This window comes from Moschus berezovskii, chromosome 2 (genome assembly GCF_049115385.1).
Source record: "Moschus berezovskii isolate FMDL1 chromosome 2, NW_MosBer_1.0, whole genome shotgun sequence".
NCBI classification, from domain to species: Eukaryota; Metazoa; Chordata; class Mammalia; order Artiodactyla; family Moschidae; genus Moschus; species Moschus berezovskii.
The window spans coordinates 53,755,008-53,776,900 of record NC_142461.1 but is presented as its reverse complement, the minus strand read 5'-3'; the positions used below and the strand labels follow the sequence as shown (position 1 = coordinate 53,776,900).

Genomic DNA, 21,893 nt, shown 5'->3' with positions numbered 1-21,893 from the left:
GTTTCTTTTGTTCAATAAATATATACAGTCTCACTAAGAATAAGGAAACTATGTATGTCTGTTTCAGGTCTATTACAAAGCAGGAATGATCTCCAGAAGATAGCCTTCTATTGGTCAGCCTGACTATTGCATCTGACAGCACCAAATGCACATACCTGCCTAGACAGTGCCCTTCTGTCATGTTTAGAATCTGGTAGCTGGTACATCCTTTAGTTTTAAGTCAAGAGAATTTTAACATAAAGCAGGGGTTTTCACTCATTTGTATAAAATGGTTTGTGATAAAATTCTACGGAAGCTAAAAAAGATTTCAGAATGCGTCAGGTAACATAAATACATATTTTTTATTATTAAAATTTATTATACATAATATCATCAATTATCCAAGTATTAGAATCCATTTCTAACTATTACTAGAAGTATTTTCATATTTATAAGATGAAATACAACAAAAGTATTTTGGATTTCAGTATCATAACTTAGAGTCAGACTTAAAGAGATAATAATTAAAAAATGCTTATCAGTAAGCTATTTTGCTTTCATTATCTTCTTGATCCTAATAAGATTATCGTTGATATGATAGCCTCTCAAAATTGTGTTAGTTAGACTTGCTGGCAAAGCTTTCTCAAAGGAAAATGTGGTCTTATTTTTCATAAGTATAATACCCGTCCTTGAAAGGTAGTTTATATCTGTCTCAGTTCAGTTCAGTTCAGTTCAGTCGCTCAGTCGTGTCCGACTCTCCGCGACCCCATGAATCACAGCACGCCAGGCCTCCCTGTCCATCACCAACTCCCGGAGTTCACTCAAACTCATGTCCACAGAGTCGGTGATGCCATCCAGCCATCTCATTCTCGGTCGTCCCCTTCTCCTCCCACCCCCAACCTTTCCCAGCATCAGAGTCTTTTCCAGTGAGTCAACTCGTTGCATGAGGTGGCCAAAGTATTGCAGTTTCAGCTTTAGCATCAGTCCTTCCAATGAACACCCAGGATTGATCTCCTTTAGAATGGACTGGTTGGATCTCCTTGCAGTATAAGGGACTCTCAAGAGTCTTCTCCAACACCACAGTTCAAAAGCATCAATTCTTCGGCAATCAGCTTTCTTCACAGTCCAACTCTCACATCCATACATGACCACGGGAAAAACCATTGCCTTGACTAGACGGACCTTGGTTGGCAAAGTAATGTCTCTGCTTTTAAATATACTATCAAGGTCTACTTGACAAATATTTCTTGATGACACACGTATAGGTCAATTGAGGAATACAAAAATTATTTTCACAGCGAAGAGGTCATAAGGACCTTCAGTTCTACAAATTATGCATATACATTTTTACAAAATGGCTCAATGATTGACAAAGAAGGTATAACTATGTCTACTCGGAGGAGGCCTAGATTACACTGCCTGGATAACCAGCAAAGTACTATAACACTCCACAAGTTATTTAATGGTATAAGTCAATGCATGGCTAGCTGAGCTAATAACTAGTAACAACAGATCTAAATTATAGCCAATAAAACCAAAAAGTGTTTACTAGCTTTTGTTTTATATTTATGTAATTTCCTGACGTATATACCCACTGGTCAAATTTGGCCATCACCAAAATAAAGTTAAATAAAAAATTGAAAACAATATTTTGAGTTATTCATTAGCTCTTTTACCTTTAATATTTCATAATTTCAATTCCAAATCATTTTTATTTTATTTTTTACAATAGTGATTTTATCCATACATGGATTTGCTTCTCACTATTCATCATACTCTCTACCTCTTATCAAACTGGCCAGTTTAAATTCTCATGCAAAAAATATCTTCTTACCATAGACTTTATTGTCTGCATTATTTTTAATACCACTCCTCATAAAGATTATTAGCTCAATGGCAAATATTTTGTGAATACCTACTTATGTCAGGCAAAGTCTTCACAATAAATTAATGAACGAATCAGCCCATGGAGCTTACTTCTTAATGAAGAGATGTAGTAGCAACAAAATATTACCTTAGAAAGTAATAAATGTAACAATAAAAAATAGAAATGATAGGACTTCATAAACCAGATGATGGTTGTGGGAGAGTGTTAATTAAAATAATCAATATAGGCCTTCGTGAAATGGTCATATTTGAGACAAACGTGGAAGAGGTGAGGGAAAGGACAATCCAGATAATAAGAACTGGGGTAGGACACTAGAGTAAGAGCACGTACAATGTATCTTCAAGGGTTATATTTAATATCAGTTACTAATGGACTTCCCAGGTGGAGCTAGCGGTAAAGAACCTGACTACCAATGCAGGAGAGGTAAGAGACTCAGGTTTGATCCCTGGGTCAGGAAGATCCCTAGGTGGAGGGCATGGCAACCCATTCCAGTATACTTACCGGAGAAACCCATGGACAGAAGAGCCCAGCAGGCTACCGTCCACAGAGTCACAGAGAGTTGGACACAACTGAAGTGACTTAACAGGCATGCATGCAAGTTACTAAAAGTGATAAAAACTCTAAGTCACGATGCATGCAAGATTTGACTACTGGGGTTCTGCATTAAATTGGTCAATTCAGACCTTTGGCTCCTAGTCAAACTGTAGATGTTCAGATGTCTTTTCAATTAAGTTTATTAATCCTCTTCCACTCTGGAAAAGAAATCCACAATTTTTAGCTGTAGAAAAGCTACTTTTTCATGAACTCTTTTTGAAGATGGAAGACAGAAAAATGATAGGGTAGTCAAGGTGTATCTTGAATGTTTGAAGCAACAAAAGTAACAGGATTGGAAAACAGAGTATCCAGTTCCAATTTAATAGTAATGATATTCCTTATCCAGAGCTACTGATATTCCCCATATCATTCTTTTTCATATAAAACCTAAAAACATAAATAAATAGCAAATAAAATACAAGTTTTATAATTATTTTGCCCTCCTCTCAGTCTCAATGACTAGCATGGATTTGGTTTTCTAAAAAGATGAAAATTATAAAGATTATGGATTGTACAAAATAGAAAAGCAGGTAAAATAATTGACTTGAACATAGATTAAAGTTTTGAGTTTCCAAGAAGTCTAAATGGAAAGTTTTAAGTTCTATCATTCTCTCAATAAAATAATAAGAATAAGGGCATTGTCTGCTCTGAGCTTCAGCTCTTTCCTAAAAGTACCACTTTATAGATCTTACTGCTGCTGATGCTAAGTCATTTCAGTCGCATCCTACTCTGTGCGACCCAATAGACGGCAGCCCACCAGGCTCCCCCGTCTCTGGGATTCTCCAGGCAAGAACACTGGAGTGGGTTTCCATTTCCTTCTCCAATGCATGAAAGTGAAAAGTAAAAGTGAAGTCACTCAGTCGTGTCCGACCCTTAGCAACCCCATGGACTGCAGCCTACCAGGATCCCCTGTCCTTGGGAGTTTCCAGGCAAGAATACTGGAGTGGGTTGCCATTTCCTTCTCCGATAAATCTTACTATTCTCCCACAAATAAATTTTATGCCTATTAAAACAGAGAATATAACAGGGGTATCACAATATTTTATTGCTTTTCAAAGGTTAAAAAAAGTATTTTTAAAAGTTCAAATATGATAAGTCAGTGTCTGGCATATAGTAAATGTTCAGTAAATGTCAGTACCTTCTCAATGCCTTAATTTTCTCCACTTGCTCTCATTTTACATGGTTAACTAATCATATGCTTATTAGAGAATTTTATGAGGCTCTTCCTATGCATTAAAAAATGGGTTGAAATAACATGTGATAGAAATGTATTTCATAAATGGTTCTGTGTTACCATCACTAGTATATAGCTTCTGCCCCCGGACACAGAGATGCAACACTCTTAGAGGCTCACGATTAACATATCCAATTAGTTTGTTTGCCTTAATTAAAAGGCAGGTTATTATTTGAAACCTCATGTTTTAACTACTCAACAAGAAATTTAGAGGTACTTGTAGGAACATTAAAAAATATAGTTTAAGAAGACTGAAACCACGAAGATAAAGATACCCACTAAAGAGTAAGGACCACCTCCTCTGGCCACCTCATGCAAAGAGTTGACTCACTGGAAAAGACTATGATGCTGGGAGGGATTGGGGGCAGGAGGAGAAGGGGACGACAGAGAATGAGATGGCTGGATGGCATCACCGACTCGATGGACATGAGTTTGAGTGAACTCTGGGAGTTGGTGATGGACAGGGAGGCCTAGCGTGCTGTGATTCATGGGGTCGCAAAGAGTCGGACACAACTGAGTGACTGAACTGAACTGAAAGAGTAAGGAGATTAAGAACTCATAAAGTTGAAGAGTCTAGTCAAGGCTTGGATAGTTCACCATCAGTACCCCACCCTCCTTTCATCCCATTTGTGATAGGAGCAAATGTTTAAATAAGTAGGCATTATTTCAAGAAGTCATTAATTGTAGAGAAAGCACTGGAGCTTTGGTTATATGCCAAAAGATAAAACATCTTTTTAAATGCTCTTTCTTCCTAATTGTGTTTAATATTTAAAATGCCTACCAAAAATAGCTTAGAAAAGAATAAAGGAAATCATGAGAAAGGAAATAATATCTTCATGGTTAAGATTAGCACTCAGAAATGCCTACTGTAAAGTCCTAAATAGATACAGAGATGTACCAAAATGTTGACTAAATTCCTGGTGGTCAAAGCAATCAGCATAAAATTCAGAGACATATCCTCTATAAGATTAGGGAGGCAGGGAGAGAGGGAACCAGTGTTCTAAGAGATAAAACTTTACTGATACAAAGGCAGAAAGAAATGTCTTCTCTGATAAAGAGGAAGTTGTTCCACACATTTGTCTGATGTCCTCAATGACATTTCCACATTGTCCCTTCCACAAAAGGAAAGCTAACAAGTTTCTTATGATTGTTCCCTTTAATGTCCAAAACAAAAACCAATGGCAAATGCCAATGCAGTTTAGGGAAACCAATTCTATCAGTGGCTAACACATTGCTATCCAAGTATATATGTAGTTCCTTGGTGGTCTCAAATCCAGATTTAGTCCATTGGGATCTAAAAGAGAATAACATTTTTAGGTGTAGAGAGTGCCTTCATCATGATGGGAAGAATGTCTTTATTTCATTCTTTCAAAAGTTATAAGATTAAAAAATTTAAAAGGTAATTCCCAAGTTAGGCTTCAATAGAAGTAATATCAGACTTCTGTAAAGTATGTTAAAAACAGCATGATGGTTTAAATGATCAGTGTTCCAAAAAAGGCAATCACCATTAGAAATTGCTGTTTTCAGTTTTTTTCTTCCAAAAGCCAAAGTAGTAGTAGCATTTTTAGCTGGCCATAGTCTCAAACAAGGGTCACTGAAAACTTCAAAGGCCACATTTGAAAGAAGAAAATAGCTCTCATTTTCATTCATCTTCACTTCAAGTCAGTGTATAAAAATGGCAATTTTTTAATCCCACAGAAAAAATGCTTTTAGACAAACTATGTAGGTGTTCATTTTTTTTCTGGCAATAAATTAAAAGTAATGTGGAGGAACCATTATAGATAATGCATTGGCACAGTAAGGAGTTAAAATCAAAACAGGTAGAAATTATCATAGTTCTCTACCAATTTAGACTTCACACATTTTAGACATGACACAGTAATGGAAGCCTTGAGGGTAACAATAAAGCTAAATAATATACTTAAAGATAAAAAGATCTAATTTTTCTTTTAATAATTTCTCCACATATAACTAGAGATTATAAAATAGTAATAGATTGATTTAGTATGCTGATATTTTATATGAAATATATTCCCATTTTACGAATCCATTTTAGTTCTGAATATTTTTTCCCCCAGCATTAAGGGACTGAAATATGGGAGACCAACATGAGGACCACACCTAGTAGAGGTTTCGCTGGCAACAAAAATTTTCAATTCATCTTTTGGTTCCAGTGGTTTCACCTCACTAAAAAGCAGGGCAATAGAAAGGAGGAAACTGTCAAGTGTTATCTTTGAACTAAGGAGTCATCTACTTTAAAGTGTCCTGCCATTAGTTACAGATAACCTATATCCCTGTATATCTTTATTTTTATTATTATTTTTCCCATTAAAAATCTTAGTAGAAAGAATTTGTTAGAGTAAGGTTTTAATCCAAAATTCTCAAAATTTTTGACTTTTAGCTACCAGAAGCACATTTCAGTTCATTTTTAGTAGATTAATATATGAAGTTTTGTAAGTTTATATATTCTTATATAAAACAGAAATTTCCCAGGATGGTATTAGTATTATGTTATGGCACAACTGATTAGGCAACATAAATCATTAGGTCCTTTACACTCAAGTAAAAAGGCACAGATATAAAAATAACAGTACTGGCCTTCCACAAATATTATCTTAAATATTATTTTTACTTTTTAACAGATTTTCCTGAATACTTAACTTTATGTGCATTTTACATTAATATATAAACCAAGATTAATCTAATTTCTCTAAATCCTAAAATAATCTCTTATAATTATGTTCAAATTTTAGATGTTACAGTTAGCTTGAATTTCAGATTCTGAAATCCCCAAGTCACTGAAAGTCAAAATGCTTCCTAACTTATGGCAAAATCTGACATAAATTGACTCTGATGCTATATAGGCAGTCTTTATTAATCACATTTAGTTTGAATATTCTGCTGCCAAAATAAGTGGTCAACAAGATTTCTCAATGGATGTAACGTGCAATTTATTACCTTTCTGAACGACAAAATTTCAGACTTCTGTTCTTAGGGGTTAGTGGGCCTGGATAGATAAATCACTGTGGACAGATAGATACATCAAATGGACAAGTTGGATGTAAAATAAATGGAGAATTTGTTTTAATTTACTAAATAAAGTAATAATTTATGAAACCAAAACCATGCCGATATAAACAAATAATGCAAAGAAAGTGCTCTCCTTTCTAAGAGCTAGCTCATATATGTACATATATATTATAATAAAGCATCATATATTGCATATATAATGTGTAATTATAATATACAATATAATTAATATCCATAATAATATGTAATAATGACAACTGTATATATCATAAAATATATACATATATAATTAGAAAATCATCAATGATTGATAATACTGGTGACTAAAAGTTTGATGAGCACAATGATTTTTAAATAGCTTCAAACTATCTCCTTAACTAGTTCCTAAATTGACCACATAGTAAAATATAGTAAATTTACAGTGAAGAAACCTATAAACATCACCTTAACCACATGACCAAATTTAACATCACCAATACTGACACAAACCAGAATCAATCATGATCTCATTTATTGAGGATGCTGCTAAGTCACTTCAGTCATGTCCGACTCTGTGCAACCCCATAGACGGCAGCCCACCAGGCTCCCCCATCCTTGGGATTGTCCAGGCAAGATCACTGGAGTGGGTTGCCATTTCCTTCTCCTATATTGAGAATAAAAGATGAAAAAATCACTCTGCCACATTCTGCACACTCAAGAACATTCTGCCACATATGAGTGTAGTGAATTTGATATGAAAAAAGTCATGTCAGATAAATACATATTGAAGAACATTCTACAAAATAATTGATCTTTACCTCTTTAAAAAAAATCAATTCAGGAAAGACAAAGGGTAAAGAACTATGCCAGGTTACAGAAGAGATATGACAAGCAAATGCCATTCCAGCTCATGTAATTTTGATAGAGATGACCTTCAGTTAAATTTATTCTAATCAAAAAGAAATAAATAGTCCTGAATAGCAAATTAAATGAATATTTAAGGGAAATTATGTAAAAAGGGAACTTAAAAAGTGCCTTTCTATGGCCACTAATGACTGGAAACAGTGGAGCAAAAAGAAGCCAATATGTGAAACATAATGGAAGAAAATGAGAGACAATAAAAGAAAATGAAATACAGGCAATTATGATGAGGAAAATAAAAGTTATCTAAAAATACTGAGTTCTAGATGTCCAGGAAGCAACTGAGTCATTACAGTATGGTATAAATAGAGTTGTCAATAGAAAAAAGGTTGAAATAGCCACATTTAAGAAAATTTAAATGACTCAATAGGAGTTAAAATATATAAATTGTTAAAAGGTAAAGCAACTTTAAATATGCATGTTTTGTGAGAAACAGATCCTTGAATACTTTGATGACTCAGAGTCCACATTTGGGTCTCAAACACATTTCCTGGTAAGAGACTTTAGTTGTGAAGGATTTTGCAATGTAACTGCCATGATAGTTATATATAAATATATATATACAAGTAAAAATAAATCAATCATGAAAGAATGAAGGAGAATTTTATTCTTCAATGAAGTATACATATACACCATTAGTCATTCCTTCATCTATATTTTTTTGTCATTAATGATAATCATTATCTACTAAGCCAGAACTTGAGACTGAATCTTTTGTATCCCAGAATCTCATTAAACCAGCTACTTGGACATAATTTTCCTTCATTTATTGCTATAGTAAAAAGCTTCAAAATTTCATAATTTACCTAGTCAATTAATTCCTTATTTTCTAAATTTCTTGATTCTTATTAATTCATCAATTCATCATCCACATTCCAGAAAGTCTTTTCTATGGAGGGGATAAGGCTTATAAGATAACTAATATTTCAAGCATTTGTATTTTAATTTTGTATAAACTGTTTTAACTTTTTGTTATTTAAAACTATAGGCAATGAATTTGAACTTTATTCCACATGTAACATGAAAGGGAAATAGTAGAAGCAGTGACAGAATTTCCTTTCTTGGGCTCTAAAATCACTGTGGATGGTGAAATTAGATAGCAGCCTTGAAATTAGAAAACATTTGCTCCTTGAAGGAAAGCTATGACAAACCTAGACAGCAGATTAAAAAGCAAAGACATTACTTTTCTGACAAAGGTCCATATAGTCAAAGCTATGTTTTTCCCCAGTAGTCATGTATGGATGTGAGAGCTGGACCATAAGAAAGTCTGAGTGCCAAAGAATGGATGCTTGCAAATTGTGCTGTAGAAGACTCTTGAGAGTCCCTTGAACTGCAAGGAGATCAAACCAGTCAATCCCAAAGGAAATCAATCCTGAATATTCATTGGAAGGATTGATACTGAAGCTGAAGCTCCAATACTTTGGCCACCTGATGAGAAGAGCTGACATATTAGAAAAGATCTTGATGCTGGGAAGGACTGAGGGCAGGAGAAAGGGGTGACAGAGGATGAGATGGTTAGATAGCATCACTGACTTAATGGATGGACATCAGATTTAGCAAGCTTCAGGAGATAGTGAAGGACTGGGAAGTCTGGCATGCGTCCATAGGGTCACAAAGTGTCAAACACAACTGAGCAACTGAACAACATCCAACAGGAATGGAGAAGGGCATGCCAATCCACTCCAGTTTTCTTGCCTGGAGAATGCCATGGACAGAGGAGACCTCCTCCTTCCTGAGTCCACATGGTTGCAAAGAGTTGGACATGACTGATGTGACCTAACACAGCACAACCAACAAGAAAATGTACATTCTTTATCAAATTGTGCTGGAGAAGACTCTTGAGAGTCCCTTGGACTGCAAGGAAATCAAACCAGTCAATCCCAAAGGAAATCAACCCTGAAAATTCATTGAAAGGACTGATACTGAAGATGAAACTCCAGTACTTCGGCAACCTTATATGAAGAGCTGACTCATTTGAAAAGACTGATGCTGGGAACAATTGAAGGTTAAAGGGAAGGGGGTGGCAGAGGATGAGATGGTTAAATGGCATCACTGACTCAATGGATATGAACTTGAGCAAATTCTAGGTAACAGTGGAGGACAGGGAAGCCTGTCATGCTGCAATCCATGGGGTCACAGAGTTGGACATGAATTAGTGACTGAACAATAGCAACGAAGCCTTATATTTATGCATGATCAGTGAACAGTTACATACTATTAGAAATAATAATAAAATTATTATGATCATTATAGTTTTTCATTTTGGTTTTAGTCGAGGGTGTCGCTTCTGTAAAAAGACATAATTGGATTATAGATATTAAAATCACCAGATGGGGAACTGTGGTAATAGCAATGTTCTACATTTTGATCTGACTGCTGACTAAAGTCTCAGATGGAGTTTCCAACCAATAGCAGTTTGTATTTAGTTCCTGAATCTCAGTTTTACAGCCTTAGTAAAGTTTGGGGAAAGACATCAAGTGTAAAATTATGGTTTTTGTAATTTTCAGTATGTTTTTAATAATGAAAATATTAACAACTGTTTGGGAATTTAGGGGAAAATGTACACTGAAGAGAAGGGAAAGAGGATAAAGGGAAATAAATATTAATATATACTCATTTTAATAAAAATCCCATGGAAGATCTACATTTTCCATGTATGACTATTAAATTAAGATTATTTTTAATGATTATCATGAGGTTCTTATATTAGCACTCAAATTACATACATAATATATAATTCTAATATGAAAGTAAAAGTGTTAGTTGCTCAGTCTTGTTTGACTCTTTTTGACCCCATGGACTGTAGCCTTCCAGGCTCCATGGGGATTCTCCATGGGGATTTTCCATGGGGATTCTCCAGGCAAGAATATTGGAGTGGGTTGCCATGCCTTTCTCCAGGAGATCTTCCTGACCTAGGGATCAAACCCATGTCTTTTATGTATCCTGCATCAACAGGCAGTTCTTTACCACTAGTGCCACCTAGGTAGCCCCATTCAAGAGCATAAACCTTTCAAAAGTTCCCATCTACATCTTTCCAGCTGAATTTATTTTTCTGATTTATTTTTATAAAATCGTGTCCTTCCATACAGAAACAGATACTGCATTTATCCACACTTATTTAGGTCTTTCCTCAGCCCTACTGCCAACCCACGTGTGTCTTATTCTTAGTCCAATGAGCTGGCGCTGGTTTTTCACCTCAGGATGTTTACTCTGGCTAATTTAGCTACTGATCTTCTAATGTCTGGTGTTTGGCAATAAAGTCTCAGTTGGAGTTTCCAACCAACAGCAGTTTGCATTTAGTTTCTCAGTCTCTGTTTTACAGTCTTAGTACCTTCTCTTCTATTGCATGAAGACAATTGCTCCTAGGGATACCTGAACCCGAAATGAACTGAAAATATTTTACAGCTTTTCAACTTGCCAGCAGTAGAAGAAAAATTCATACTAGTCCCAACACTCTGAACAGCTGTTGCTATAAGGTGATGTTGCTAAAGAATTCAAAAATAGGACAAGGCAAATAACCATCCCTGAGAGGCTTCCACTGTGTTTTGGAGACTTCCAGCTGCAAACTTAATTGTAATTTAAACAGAGCATACAGAAACAGCTTTCCTGCATCTATGCACAATACTTTTATTCAATTGGATAATTTAATCAATAAGTCACAATAGTCTCTTGTGTGGGGCTATGTGAAAATCTGGAAGCAGAAATTTGATCTTTGTTGTCTATTATCTCCATCTTCTTGTGTTGCATTCCTCTAGGATTTAGGTAGTATATCCCCCATTCTCAAGTCTTTAAACATATGCAATCTATTTTCTGTTCTTTGTGTTAGAGCTCTACTTCCAAAGACCACCAGGAACAGTCCTGGGTTTATTCTTGTTCGCAGTATTTAAGGGCATATGGAGAAATGTGAGGTATCTGGGTAAGAAGATGTATTAGAGTGCTCCAGAGAAACAAAACCAAAAGACTATATATATACAAGTGCATGCATGCATGCTAAGTCTCTTCAGTCATGTCCGACTCTGTGCAACCCTATGGACTGTAGTTTGCCAGGTTCCTCTGTCTATGGGGATTTTCCAGGCTAGAATACTGGCATGGGTTGCCATACCCTCCTCCAGGGGATCTTCCTAACCCAGGTTTCAAACACACATCTCTTATGTCTCCTGCATTGGCAGGTAGATTCTTTACCACAAGTGCCAGTGCCACCTGGGAAGCCCATATATAAAGGTATCCCTTGGCTTTTGAACATTTGTTTTATGCCTCTTTGTTTTAGGAAAGACCTACATTAATACCTGTTTTAATGAACCAGAAGAAATCCAAAGAGAATTTTCACTTTTAGGAAAACAATCACTTATTTGTTTTAGGCCATTTCAACTTACACAAGTTTTCATAGGGACACTCTACTTCCAGAGAGACAATGAGAGAGAGGGAGAGAAAGAGGGAGATATTTATATTAGGAACTGGATCATGCAATTTTTGAGGCCAAGACACCCTGAAATCCACCGTCTATAAGCTGGAAAATCAGAGAGTCAGTGGTATAAGTCCAAGTACAAACATCTGATAAGGTGGGAGCCTTGATGACTGAGAACCAGAGAAGATGTCCTAGCTCAAGGAGAAAGAGAACAAATGCATTCTTCCTCTGCTTTTTTGTTCTGTTCAGGGCCCTCAAAAGATTGGATAATGCCCCCTCACATTGGGGAGGGTCATCTGCTTTATTCAGTTCACCAATTCAAATGCCAGTCTCTTCCAGAAACAGCTACACAGACACATCCAGAAATAACATTTCACCAGCTAGCTGGGCATCCCCTAGCCTAGTTAAGCTGACATGTAAAATTAATACCATTGTGGTGGGTATTAAAAAGAAGCCAATTATACAATTTAGGCTTTGGCTGAGTTGCTTGGAGACAGTTTAAGGAAGCAGGGCATTGCACTGGATTCTGTACTATCAGGAGTTGAAAGCAATTCTATGATAGGATATCTGAAAACATCTTATCTTTGGCAAAGATAGACTAGAGTGAGTCTAACCCTGTATATTTAAGAAAGAACAGTTGTTCATGTTAACTAGGGAAGGGTTATATTTGTGAAGTTCTGGGTTGGGCAGTGCTCTGTCTATGATCAGCAATGCTTAAGGAACAGTTTTTTTGTCTTTAATTCATAAAATCACAGAATGGTCATATCTTATTTTGAGGTTCTGTGAAAAAGTTTATTTTCAACAGGAGACTCAATGACCTAGCTGTGAGTGTCAGACCAGCCTGGAGTAACACCAAGGCCTGGTTGAGAGTATCAGGTCACATTCTGCATGTCAGGAGTTGTTCTTTCTCACTTGTTTCTCTTAAAGAATGTTAATAGACTATTCTATTGTAAAGTATAAAATGTAAAAAGAAAATCTTAAGAAAATTTAAGATTTCCTCATAAAAGGATATATTAATGTATTCATTCATCTATTTGTTCATTGGAAATTAAGATTACATTTATTCAATTTCTTTGCAATCATATGATCTAAAGCATGCGTGGTGATTATTGTCTAGGATGTGATTCCTTTTAGGGCTTTCTATAATAAAAATTCAGTTCAGAAATACATATTTGGTGCAAATTTGAGAAAATTTATTTCTGGCATTAGCTTATCCTCATGATGAATATCTTTACCTTGTCAACCGTGGATCACACTCTCACTGTTTCAATGGCAGGGCATAACCAGTTTTAGCAGTTGCTTTGAAGTTCCCTTGTTTTAGTGTAGCCTGCTGCTGCTGCTGCTAAGTCACTTCAGTCATGTCCAACTCTGTGCGACCCCATAGATGGCAGCCCACCAGGCTCCCCCGTCTCTGGGATTCTCCAGGCATGAACACTAGTCAAATAATTAAATGAAATTACTTTCTGAAGTCATGAAACTAAAAGATGCTTGCTTCTTGGAATTTAAAGCTATGATGAACCTAGATAACATATTAAGAAGCAGAGACATCAGCTTGCCGATAGGGTCCATATAATCAAAGCTATGGTTTTTCCATGTATGAATGTGAGAGCTGAACCATAAAGATGGCTGAGCACCAAAGAATTGAAGCTTTTAAATTGTGGTGTTGGAGAAGACTCTTGAGAGTTCCCTGGACTTTAAGGAGATCAAACCAGTCAGTCCTAAAGGAAATCAACCCTGAATGTTCATTGGAAAGACTGATGCTGAAGCTAAAGTTTAAATACTTAGGCCACTTGATGTGAAGAGCCAACTCATTGGAAAAGACTCTGATGCTGGGAAAGATTGAAGACAGGAGGAGAAGGGGACAGCAGAGGATGAGATGGTTGGATGGCATCATCAACTAGATGAACATAAGTTTGAGCACACTCTGGGAGATAGTGAAGGACAGCGAAGCCAGGTGTGCTGCAGTCCATGGGGTCACAAACAGTCAGACACAACTGAGTGACTGAACAATGACAAGCCAAGTAAAGTAACTTTGCGCTATTGTGGGCTCCTTGGTTTCTTCAGGCTGAGCTCCAAATACCTAGTGTGATACATTGGCCACCTTCAATGTAAGCTGATTCCCCTGCATATTTTCCACCTCCACATCTTAATTCATGAACTGTGTGTGCAATAATTCTTGATCCAGATCCTGCCAATGGCTGATTCCAAGTAATGACTCTTCCATTTATGTTGGTTTTACTTGAGTTGAAATCCAAGCTCTTTTCAACTGCCAAGTACTGGGGAGCAAAATCTCCATTCACTTCCACCAAATCCATGTCCTTAAGACTCAGTCTTCTTTTCTTTAGTGCCCCAATGGAGGCAGGGAGAAGACCAATATCTACAACAGAGAAATCACATCTAGATACAAAATTGAGCATAGTTCTTGCCAGTGCGAAGTTATTCTTTTTTGACAGCATCTTCACTATCTATGAAAGCATCAGATATTTCTGATACATTCCTTACAGTGATGGTCTCTCCTTCCTTAAAACTGGAGGAAGCTTATTTAACTGCACCAGGCTTATTGATATTAAGCCTGCTCATTACTTGCTCCTGTCCTTATCTTTACCTAAACTGATAACATTTCATTATTAAACTAGCCAGCATCATTAGCAGCTTTTCATCTCTGCTGTGACTGCAGGGTCTTTGATAAATTCTTCTCTACTTATTTTATGTTTTGCAGCAAGATTCTCTGCAGCAATTCCTATGGGGACTTGGACACGTTGCCCTGTTAATGTTGCTCACAAAGAATCTTCCAGCTTGAGATCTGATCCCAACTCGGTTCTAATACATACATTTCTGACACAGTAGGGAGCCATGCTTTTTGCCCCTCCACACAAGACAACTTCAGCTGTTTTTACACACGTTTCCTGACATCCATACACAGTGGACTGGAAACCAGAGCCACAGAGCCTATTAGCAGTGAGAGCTGAGGTCTCTTTGGGGACATCCACATCAAACTGACATGCCTTGCAAAGTATGCAACATCTGAAAAACTATTTGCTGGGCTATTTTAAAGGATACAGCTCAAGAACAGACAAAGAGAAGAAAGCACAGGACAAGGTCGGGAGGTGGGTATGGAGCTTCCATCCCCTCTGAGCACACACCTGTCCCAGTACTTTCATTTGTTCACCAACCTGAAGCTCTGATTAGTCTTCATTTGTGAAAAAAAGTCTTACAAAACAATGGAATTCATTTTTAATAGTAGAATTTTTGTTAAATTCTGGAGAGGATAATATCCTTTGATGCAATGGGCAGTTTAGGTAGAAGTTTTAATCTGCCTCTAAAATCTTTGGCAAATATAAAATTAATCTCCCCTATACTCCTAGTATTTGCATTTGGAATTTTCTTTTTATTTAGTTTCTAAGCTAAAAGAATTATGAATTAGAGGAAATGAAGATATAGGTTTAAAATATTCTCAGATAAAACAATTTTCAGTGTCATCACTATATTATGTGTGAAAAGTTCTATGTTTGATGTTGCATTCATAATATTTCTATACTATATAGTTTTAGAGCCATCTTATATTACTTGACTGGAACAGTTATCTGGTAAGTTAATTGAAAAAGTTAGTTAAAGTAGGAAACATAAACAAATAAAAAGTGTACACGGATCTTAAAATTTTATTTCAAACTAAAACATATACAGGCACCTTATGATGTAAGGGCAAAGCCTTCCTTTGAAACTTAGTTTACTGATTTGTGTTCCACATTTTACATAAAAGGCATGCTAAGGCCTTGTCCACAGCATCTAAGAATGGTTTTATTAGATGAACTAACCAGGGCAGCTGGTGTGGAACAAAAGAGGGAGGCACTTACTAGCCACAGTTATTCACTCATTACATCTTTAAAAGAGAACTGAAACCTTCAATTAATCTCAAGGATTATTTATGTGAAGACATATTAAGAGAGCTTCTATTTGTTCTATAAATGAAGATACAATCCAGTTAGTTAATAAAACTTTTATATATTATCTGCAAGGGCTTATAATTATTTGAAAGTATTTTACAGCCCTCAGAGGTTAAAGCGTCTGCCTCCAATGCGGGAGACCTGGGTTCGATCCCTGGGTCGGGAAGATCCCCTGGAGAAGGAAATGGTAACCCACTCCAGTATTCTTGCCTGGAGAATCCCGTGGATGGAGAAGCCTGGTAGGCTACAGTCCACGGGGTCGCAAAGAGTCGGACACGACTGAGCGACTGAACGGAACGGAACGGATATCATAAATCTTAATGTCTATCCATTAGATAGGAGGGTTACTGTGGTTGCTGTGATTTGTTTATATATTTCCTTACCTCAGATACTACTGCAAAGTAGTTTGGTAAATTAAGAATAGAAAGCAGAATTCTCAACATCAGGCCCACTGAAAGTGGGTAAAATATGTTTATAACTAGTCTTTTACTAGTCATCTAATTTATATGTATATAAGGTATATATATGTATGTATATATTTTCCCCACAAACACCAATCATACTTGTTAGCTATGCTGTCAGTCAAAACGGATCTGACTGCTTTCTAATGGCATTTGGCAGAAGCAAATGGAGATTAGAGGATAGAGAGATCAGTTCAGGCCTCCAAGCCAATCTGTGCAGCTTTCGATTTCAACCAATCAGTGACACCTGCATGTGGTAATCATTCTCCTTGGTTACAAGCCCTGGCAGAAACTAGAGACTTGTTTTTGAAGCTAAATAAAAATGAGCTAAATATAAATGTGAAAATCCTTTTCATTGTAGAATTTTCTTCTTTTGAGAAAAACAGGAGAAAAAACAGGGATGTTTTAATCCATATTTCAATTATTTTGTAGTAAGGTCAATTATGTTTAAACAGACCAACGATGGATATGCATGTTGGGTATGCTATTTATCTTCTTGGCATCACGATAAAGATTCAATCTGCAGTCCCAGTATCCAGCCTGGGACTTTAAACTGCTGGGTTGGAGCACACTACCCCAGTCTCCTTTTTAGTTACTTGTTAGAGCTGTGTGAACCTTTCATCTTGTGAAACTTGCCAACCTCAGGAATATTTTATGAGTTACCAGCTTTGCAACTTTTGTAGAATTCATTCAAACATCACTTTTACAGGGAGCAGAACTGTAAAATGTTTCTCCAAAGATTTTAAAAAGTACATAAAAAGGAAGCCATGGAAGGAAAACTAGTAGCATTCTCCCATTGTTGCCTGGCAAACTTTGTTTATTCTAAACTTTTTTCTCTAACTTGAAGTCAGGACTTGACTTAGGGGTCAATAGACCATCCTCCTGAGGTTATCATTCTCAGCTGAATCTCCCTCCAGAAGAGCAAAAACACTATAGATAATAATATATTTTTCCAGCTTTTTAAATTCAGTGTTTGGCATTCTTGGGTAAAATAAGATATTACTTTATAGTTTCATATTATTCTTTCCCTCTTTTCCAACTAATTACCCCTACTTAATCTTTTAACAGGCTTCCCTGGTGGCTCAGATGGTAAAGAATCTGCCTATCAATGCAGGAGATACAGGAGACATGAATTCGATCATTGGGTAGGGGAAATTCCAGAAGAAGGGAATGGTTACCCTCTCCAGTATGCTTTCCTGGAGAATTCAACAGTCAGAGGAGCCTGGCAGGCTACAGTCCACAGGGTCACAAAGAGCTGGACATGATTGAGCAATACTTTCACTTCACTTTTAATCTTTTAACAGAGTCTCATCTCAGTATGAGATATTTATTTAATAGATGATAAAATATGCCAAATTTTTTAAAAGAAAGTTCAAAGAGTGTGTAGAAAAGCCACAATATTTGTTTTTTCCCCCAAATGGGCACTACAGTGCACTGTTATTTTAAATGAAAAATAATATCTGGAAACTGTGAAGGTATTATGGGAAGCTGGTTGTTAAATCTGGTGAATAGAATAAGCCTGATTTTAGATCTTGAATTAAGCTGTTTTGAAAATTTGACCTGTTTTCAGAAAGATTAAAAGTGATTTTGTAGGCAGATTTTGGGGAGCATACCTATACAATTGGCCTTACCTATCGGAGAAAAGAGTAAAACATAATTATAGAACATCTAGAGTATATAGTACATTCCAGGGTCTCAGAGTCACAGATACTTTTATTTGCTACTTTATATCCATTCTCCTTCTAGATATTATTTGAGTTCAGTTTTAAAGTCTCCATGGGAATTTGCCCCTGGGTTCTTTCAGAAGAGTAGCATGCATAAGTGGAATCAAACAACATATTGAATGATGAATGTCCAGAGTCTATGTCCAGAGCCTATCTGTTGAATGACTGTCAGAAAATTTGGAAGATTTATAAGGCCTAGTTCTTTTTTCTCCTGAACTAGAAATTTAGGAGCTATTGCCTTCTTGCTACCATAAAGAGAGTCTGAGGGTAATTGTTCCTACTCACTGGAAACAAAGTTAAGATCAGAGAGAAATCAAGACCTAGAATATTGTTTAAGCTACTACATCAATTAATCAGAGGTCACTCCTGTCCATGGACTTTTCAAAGATCAAGCACTTGCTTCAAAAACCACAGCTCTGCTGATGGCACCATACTTGTAAACTAAGTAGCCAGAAGAAGCAGCACTTTCCACTCCCCTCATTTCAGAGAAAGTTAGCTCTCCCAAATTACCTCCCTTACAGCACACAAGATTTTATCAGCATGTTGTTTTCAAACGGAAGTGTTCATTGTTTCATTGATAAGAAGATGGAAAGAGAGAAATGAGTAATTGCTGCTCATCTTTCAGATGTAATAACTGGCTAACATGAGGACACAATTCACGGTCATATATCTCACACTATAAGATGATGACTCAAACTGGATGAAACCATAGCTTAAAGCAGAAATACAAACTGAAAGCCCATCCAATCTATCCAGCTTACCTTAAAGTAATTATTAATAATAACAATTCATTTAAAAATGATAAATGTGAAAAGAAAAAAAACCCAAGGCAGACAGGATGCCAAAATAATAAGTATAAACCAAGACTGTCCTGTAAAAGAAACCATCAGCAAACAGAAAAGACAACCGACTGAACGGGATAAAATATTTGCCAATGATGAGACCAAAAATGGCTTGATACTCAAAATATATGAACAACTCATACAAGTCAGCATCAAAAAAATGCAGTCGACTTGATTAACAAATGGGCAGAAATCCTAATTGACACTTTTTCAAAGACATACAGATGACCAGCAGGCACATAAAAGTTGCTTCACATTGTTACTTATCAAATAAATGAAAGTTAAAACCACAATAAGATATCACCCCACACCTGTCAGAATAGCAATCATCAAAAAGACCACAAATAACACATGGTGGAAAAGATGTGAAGGAAAGGGAACCTTTGTACACTGTTGGGTAGGAATGTAAACTGGTGCAGCCACTGTGGAAAACAGTATGGCAGTTTCTCATAACACCAAGAGAACTACCATATGATCTAGCAATTCTACTTATGGGTATATATCTGAAAATACAAAAACACTAATTTGAAAAGATACATTCACCCCAATGTTCACAGCAGCATTATTTACCATCATCAAGATACAGAAGCAGATAAATGGATAAGGAAGATGTCATATATACGTATACAATGACATACTACTCAGCCATAAAAAATGAAATTTGGCCATTTGTAATAACATGAATGGACTCAGAGGGTCCAAATACTGTATGACATCACTTATATATGGATTTTAAAAAAGTGAAACCAACTAGTGAATATAACAAGAAAGAAACAGACTCACAGATACAGAGAAGAAAATAGTGATTTTCAGTGGGGTGAGGGAAGCAGGGAGGGGAAAGATAGAGACAGTGGATTAAGAGGTAGAAAGTATATATAAAATAAGCTATAAGGATATATTGTATAACATGAGGAAAAGCCAATATTTTATAATAACTATAAATAAGGTATCAGTTCAATTCAGCTCAGTAGCTCAGTCATGTCCGACTCTTTGCAACCCCATGAATCACAGCACGCCAGGCCTCCCTGTCTATCACCAACTCCCGGAGTTCACTCAAACTCATGTCCGTTGAGCCGGCCTTTAAAATTGTGAATCACTATGTTTATATCTGTAACTTAAGTAATATTATATATCGACTATATTTTAATAAAAAAATAAAATAGGACTGTTGTGGGAAATCCAAGACATACAAATGATCTAACTGTGAGGGATGAAAAGCTCATGAGTGAGGTATCTAAAATGACTTGTGACCTTTGGCTAATATGCAACAAAATATGACTTTATTAATTCAGTTAGTAAACATCCCTCTGTAGACTATCACAGGTCACTGTGACACATCTTAAAAATAAAAAGAAAACCAGAATGAAATTTCTTACCCTAAAATAACGTATTTTTCAAAGGAAAAATATATATTTGCAGATAGTTCTGACCTGAACACCGCCAGTAAGGTATAGGCAGAAATAGAATAAGAACTCAGACTGAGTACTGAGCTCTGCAATGGGAAGGTGGGAGAAGAAGTAACCAGAAAAGCATAAAAATGAAATGAAATTTGAGCTGCAAATCAGTGTAATAATAGATATTTGGCAAGTAACTAAGAAGAAAAAAAGAGCTTAATCTTGAGTAAAGGGATGAAAGACATGGAATCATGGGGTCTAACATGGTTTAATATCTCTAGGTTAATTTTGTTATGAAAATATTACATCTCTCTAAGCCTTATTTTCATCAAAGTAAAGTAACTAAGAATGATATTAGGAGGCATTTTAGGGAATAAATATATTACATCTTTTCAGAACCCATTCCTTGGTAGATTTTTGCCAAATTCATTGGCACTCTAAGATTTCTGAGATCTCAATAAATTTAAAAAGGTTAGTTTTTATAGGTGAATTTAAGAAAATATTTACTTTCAACATAAAAAACTTTGATTTAAATCCTGGAAGTCAAAGATGTTATATTTTATTAAAACCAGAAAAAAGAAAATAATAGGAAAGCAATTCCCCAAGAATTAAAGAACATTTTATTCCCCTTTTATACAGTACTTCTGTACTGTTTCCACTTTTAATGTTCATCTTTAAAATACAGAAATAACCTTAGGATGAAAATTTTATATGTAGAACCAAAGAATAAACAACCTTCCTTGATTCCCACCTGTATGTACACAGAGCCAAGAGAGAACTTTCCTTTAATTAAACCAAATTAAATTTTAAAATAAATTTAGAAAAACTTACCTTCAAAATAACTGAGGTGTGCACTTCTCTCTAAACCCTCGGCTTGCCAAGTTTTTCCCATTAGACAAGCATTTACATTACGTCATTAAAATCCTTCTTCTTAATATAAATTGGCCAAATCTCCCCCTTCTTTCTAGGATACAATCATACAGGATTAGAGCTCACCCTACTAAACCCATCTTAACTTGAACATCTACAAGGATTCTACTTCTAAACAAGGCACTGGGATTTAGGAGTCCAACATCTTCCTGTTATTCAACCCATAGTATGACTAAATTTTGAAATGCTTTTCTTTAAGCAGAGAAAATGATTAACTGGGTCATTATGCATGGGTTTAAATCCATCCCCTATCGTTCATGAAGAAATCATGTAATTTCTTCATGTTCTAAACCTTTGCAAATATACCTGGTTATTCAGGTTCGGCTTTATCTTACCTATATCAGAAATGAAGACAACATGTCAAGGAAGAAAAAATAGCAATGAAAGCTTTTAAAGGGTCTTAAGAAAAAGAGTAGTATTCATAAAAGGACAGAAATAAAGTAAAAGGTGCCCAAGAAAATGTGGTTGATATGGAAGAGTGACCAAAAAAAAATCCAGTTTATAATTGGATTTGCTGAAGAAGATAAACAGTTTGTGAGAACTTACTTCCTGGTTTTATCTTCTCAGA

At 35.9% G+C, this 21,893-nt stretch overlaps 1 pseudogene; it reads right to left on the bottom strand.

Moving 5' to 3' along the window:
- Positions 1–14,090: 14,090 nt before the first annotated feature.
- Positions 14,091–21,287, bottom strand: LOC129538548 (3-ketoacyl-CoA thiolase, mitochondrial pseudogene; annotated as a pseudogene).
- Positions 21,288–21,893: the final 606 nt, after the last annotated feature.